Below are 6,117 nucleotides of genomic sequence, written 5' to 3' on the forward strand. Positions count from 1 at the left end.
AGAGGAGAGGAGAGGAGAGGAGAGGAGAGGAGAGGAGAGGATGATGTAAACCAACTATAGTCAAACAGCTACATTAGAGAAGAAAATAATCCCTGTCTAAAGTGAGATGAATACACTTGTGGATTACAGCAGTTCTAGTCTTGCATCTGTGCAGAATTGCAAGTGTGTCTGCAAGTGTGGATATCTCATCTGTCCGATACTTCTAGTTGACCATCCTGAGTCTTAGTGAAATTGGACTCTGAATACTCCAGGAGTTTGGAAAGTGTAAAAGCTTCTAATTCTCAAGTAATTTGGGCCCTGTGCTAAGGAATACCTTGCAAATGTTGTCATCTAAAAAACAGAAGAAAAAATACAAAAGCATGCATATAACAAAACACATAATTTAGATTTCCATTTACTTTACTCACCAAGTATCAGGTTATTACACCTTTGATTTTAAGGGCAGCTGAACAACTGCAACTTTCACTGAAATTTAACAAAAACTGCAGCAATTGTGTCCTTCTCTAGTCTGTCCCATAAAATCTAATCTCTAATGAGGTGTCATGTAATCCACAACTACCCTGACTAGAGTAGGAAGACACAGAAATAAAGCAACACTCTATTCTTTGGTGATCAAAAGTTTTAAATGAGGATAAATTGTGGTTTTCCCCTGTTGGGGAAGATGAAACAGGAAATCCTTATAAATATGATTGCCTGACAAAAGATTTTGGGAATATGAAAACTACAGGCGACATCGAAATGAAAGCCACTTTTGAAATACCAAGTCTTAGTTACTGAACAACTGGAAAACAATGGTATGGCCGACTGAAGGTAATCCCCTCTTGATTGAACAATACCCTCTGCTTGCAGGCAGGTCCAAGGGTCAGAGCAGACCCTACTAGCTCAGCAGAAGGGGTCCAAAGAGTAGTTTTTAGAAGTTAAGATGTAACACTCTATGGTAATATAAGAACTCTTATAGGCTGTATGTAAATGCTATAGGATTTGTATCTTGTATTAGATTGGTTAGTGACAATTAGAATATTCAGTACAGAAGATGATTTATTGTATTGTAACCAAGACTTCACCATTCCACTCTTACACACTCTACACTCTCACTCTCTCTCTTACTCTTACACACTCTTACTCTCTCTTCACACACACTTCTTCACTCTCATTCCTCTCGCTCTCTCTCTCTCTCTTACCCCCTTCCTCCCCCTATACCCACACCCTTTGCAATAAACCGCATGTTCCAAGATCTGCTTATAGAGATCTCGTCACCGTCCGTCTACGCCCGGTCCAGACTGAACCCCAAAGTTCCTACATTCCCCGACCCAAGGACTATGTTTCTTTCATTTGGTATTTTTTTTTTTCTGACTTCTTAAATCAGAAAACATGCTGGAATCCAAGCTCTAACTTTCAAATATTCAGCTGGTGATGTTGCAAGCCATAATATGACAGAAATAATGAAGTTTCTTGCTCTGTTTAATTCTGAGCTTTCCACAGCTGTGCGTTTAAGTGCAAACTGTCTTGCCATCCCCCTTTAGTTTCATATATCAGGTCACACCATAGCAAAAAAAAAGAAACAATCACACAAAATTTGTTTTACATATTTAGAATTGATGTGTCTTTTCTTAGTTTCAGTGCATATGACAGTGACCTGGAAACTTGGACTTTCAAGTCCTTTCACAGGACTTGAAAGGCATCTCCCCATCCAGTTTCTCAGTTTTATTTGCACTTGCATACTAAATTACCCATTTAGCTTTCAAAAAAAGTTATTAAACATAAGAGTTACTATACTCCCCTATGCAAAGTAGTTATACATAGATGTTCAGTGTCAGCATCAACCCTTTGCATAAATCTTAATACAACATTTGAAATTTCATGGTCCTTCACAACATGCTAACCAGGTATCAGCCACACTGACAAGAAATACTTTCCTGGAAAGGAAAATGCAGACTGTTAAGAAGTGTGTGCTTCCAAGTGCCCCTTCTAGAAGGCTGAACCAGAAAAGAGGAGTAATTCAAGGAGATCCAAACAGGAGTAGAATAGGACAACTACTAGCACTGCATTTTAAAAATGTAGATCAAAATAGGACCCAGGATTATAACAGGATGCCTATTTTGTACTTTTCAAGCTATTGAACTGAACACAGTGCTGGAACCCTTTGGCCAGTTTCATCAAAATAAGTTTAAGCAATCAATGTGTTTGCATCAATCTGCCTACACATTAGCTTGCAAAGGAGCAAGTAGTGCAGTAATATATTCTCCCCATCTTTTTTCATGAAGCTGCTGCCAATCACTTGTTGTTTTTTACAAAACTTTGCAGTCTGGGATGAACTGAACTAATTCAAGTCTTCCAAATTTCATAACATAGGATTAGACTGCTTAGCCATGACTGAAAGAATTCCCATTGACCATGCTCTAAGCCATTTCCCTTTCAGATAACTTTGAAAACAAACACATTGTTCTTACCAAACGTACACTCTGATTACAGACTTGTATGATAAAAAGGAGATAAAAATCAACCAGCAGAAATTCCTCATATTTCTAAGAATATCTTAATTTCTCGTTGGACTTGTCAAAATGGAATGAAATTAGGCATCAACTCTACACAAGGTTTTAGGCTTACAGCTGAATACTTTTTTATTACACTTTAACCCATAGATGAGATACAGGTATCCAAACCATTGAACATTCAGCTAGTCTGATGCTAAGAAATAACTGGGTAAACATAAGTCTACCAGTAACCGTCCTGAAACAAATTTTTCAGGGACAGCCTCCCTGTTAAACAAGCTCCCATAACAACTAAAGGCCACCTCGAATTTCTATGTTTTCAAGTCTAGGTGAAAAACACATTTAATCTGCCTTCTTCTGCATAAGTGTAAATCTGAATGCATTTTAACAAAACAAATGAACAAACAAGACTACACTGCCCTAGCAATTCTTATCCTAGAGGGAGAGAGACCAAAGAGAAAGAACTGGTCCCTAAGATTCTGCAGTTAAATCAAATTATATAACATAGGCTGAAATATTTCCACAACGAAATATGGGGTTTAGAGAATTAAATGTAACTATGTCCATAGCATCTTTATTTGACATTTGTCCATTAATATAAAGATGGGATATACTCCAAGGACACTCGGAGGCTTGAGTCCAATTAATAAAAAGATGCCTTCACCCTTCTAAAACTGTACCAAGAAACCTGAAAAGGGTGAAGCTTCCAGGTTTAAGGTCTCTTTATATTGTACTGATACTAAGAGAACTCCTTTGGCAACTGCGTGAAACTCCTAACTCTTTTAACTAAGAGGAATTAACTAGGTCACAATGCATTAAACCATGAATAAGTCTGAACAAGTACCTTTAAAACAAACCGTTGAGAATTTTCTTTATGATGAGCCATAGAAGCAGTGCATGATTTTTTTATCACTGTTCTATAAGAGACAAAGTGCAAGTCCCTCATGAGAAATTACTGTATTTTTGCAAAGTTCATAATTTAGTCATTCATGGATTTGCTATAAAAACTGTACATTTTTTAGCTGGTTTTAATCCTGAATTATATGTCTGGAAGCCACTAAATTTGAAATTATCTCAGCCAGCAACAGTTTTTTGTCCTGACTTATTCATCTCAGCTATTACAAAAAGTGGAACCGTCACCTCTCCTGCTTGAATGCACTGCTGGATCTGCTTAAGTAGTGCCAGGTATACCCTGACTTCAGAGAGCACTGCTGTACACCTGTATGGCAATATATCAACAACAAATGTTTATTTTCTTTGACAATAGGTCTTGATGCCTTGCTATCAATCCCTTGTATTATTCCACGGCACACAGTTCTTTTAGACTGTATTGGGGACAATACTTCAATTTATCATAAGCTGGGTCTGTATCCTGTCCTTCTCATGAAATACACTCTCTTTCTCTCTATGGTTGGCTAAAATGTTGTGCTTACTCCTCATTCTCTCTGATAGCACAATATGAATATGCAAATTCATTATTTCCTTGTTTGATAATCACAGCTGAAACAGCAGCAGTCTTGAAATCTCTACCTGTTTGAAAACACAACAGCTTCATGCTAAGCAGAATCAAGGGACTTGGGTCACTTGGAGACCTCAGACTAAAAGAATTAAAAATCTTTCTCTACATGAAGGCACAGACTTGGAGTTCTATTCAAAATTTTAAGTTTGCCATTCCATAAGCCCCAGGCTACTTTCAGAGCTGCTTTTTCATCCTCTATCAAAAATTTTCCACAGGCATAATATATCAAGGACAACAAAAACAGAGTTACGAAGATAGGGGTGCAGACTGCTCTGTAAGAATGAATCCAGCACTGCTATCTTCAGAAAACACAAAATCACCAAATTTCCCCACAATGAGGAACAGTCATAATGGGAACTTAATTCATAACACTGTGTCTTCTTCTCCAGCAAATATACTCTTGAAAGTGCTCATATCCTATCTGTAACTCAGTCTTCTCTCCATTACAAGAAGCAGAATTAAACATCTCCTCTAACATTACCACTTACACCTAATTTTCTGGACAGTTAACCAGGAGTTCTCATTCAGAACTCTGATACATGACATATACACAGTACAAAGTATTGTCTGAAGAAGGCTTCAGTCAAAGCTTATGACAAAAGGTCAGTTGAAGCACAAGGGAGAGTCACCCATGATCTTTCAAAATTAATTAATGGTGTAAGGCAACAGAAAGCAAGCCTTTATATGGGTCAGTGTAGCTGCGGCTGTCAGAGAAACTTGATGGAATGGTCAGTCACCATTCCATGACTGAAGAAGTGACTGAAGAAGTGGAATAAATGCAGATAGATTGTTTTGAGGTTTCATGTTATGCTTGCTGCATATTTTCAAAAGTTAGGAAGTTAAGAGAGTTATGGAAAAACACATTCACAGAAAGGATTCTCCACTACTGCAAAAGCTGTGTTAGCTATTCAGTCAAAGTGATGCTGAACCACAGATAGAAAAATTACTGCTTAATGGTTTTATTGATATCCCTGCTTCTGCGCCCTTACTGTGGTTATGCAAAAGAAAGCAGGAGGCATATGGTTTGTAAGTGAAATGAATTGATTTCTCTTCTATAGATTTAGTGTTTACCATCAACTGCTTCTGCACCAAGGCACTTATGACTGGTTTGACCTCATTGGGAAGCTTTTCTGCATTTGAAGGACTTTCCCACTATCAGCTTGCATATGCTTGCCAGCAATTCATGATAATATTGTGATAGATGTGTTTCAGAAATTGAAAGCCATGTAAAGCTAGATAAATGGGCAGTTTTTATTTAGAGTTAATAACCTGTGGTAGCACTGTATAATTGTACTTTTTCCTCTAGAGTAAATCTGTCCAAGAACAAGTGTAAGTAAAAAACAACTAAACAACTAAAACTTCTTTCAAAAACCTTCCTCTTTCTGGACATTATCAACTTCCTGAAGCATGGTCATACCATGATATATCACAAAAAACTGCTGGATAGGGTTTAGCGCAATCAGCCCACTTCTTTCTGCAGAACCCTTCAGTCATGTACGTTGCAACAATTATCGTATTACATTGATTGGTCATTAGCAATTACATCTGAAATAACCTTCTTGTCACATTCCTGTGTAACAACAATGCCACTTAGTTGGCTCTGGTGTTCATCCACTAAGGAATTTCCTTGTAAATGGTGTATGATAATGATTCTCAGCTTACCTGTGCTGACTTTGCTGTTTTTCTTCAGGTTCACATAGGTTGTCTAGACTGTTATCCCCAGTCTGATGAGGAATTTGAAAAACTCAGTCATGTCCTACACAGCCTAATAAGACCTAAAACAAGGCACAGTATCTGGCTGAAACTTACTTTCTTCATCATTCTCTAACTACACCAGATGTTTTTTACTGTATCATTTAGGAAGTCTTTTTCAGAAAAAGATCCTTAGTGACCTCTAACAGGCTGTCATCTTCTTTTTCTCTATAAGCAATCAAGCAACTATAACAATAGTTATTTTCAGAGTAGCAAGAACCCGGGCAAAATGCACCGTGTATGAGAGAGAGATGAAAACAGAGACAACGATAAATTCACAACCTTGACAGTTTTTGCCTTTGCTCCATTTGCACATTCTCCAGCAGGAAAAATGTCATCGGGGCTATCCCTGTG

This window comes from Corvus brachyrhynchos, unplaced genomic scaffold (genome assembly GCF_000691975.1).
Source record: "Corvus brachyrhynchos isolate BGI_N302 unplaced genomic scaffold, ASM69197v1 scaffold399, whole genome shotgun sequence".
Classification (NCBI taxonomy): domain Eukaryota; kingdom Metazoa; phylum Chordata; class Aves; order Passeriformes; family Corvidae; genus Corvus; species Corvus brachyrhynchos.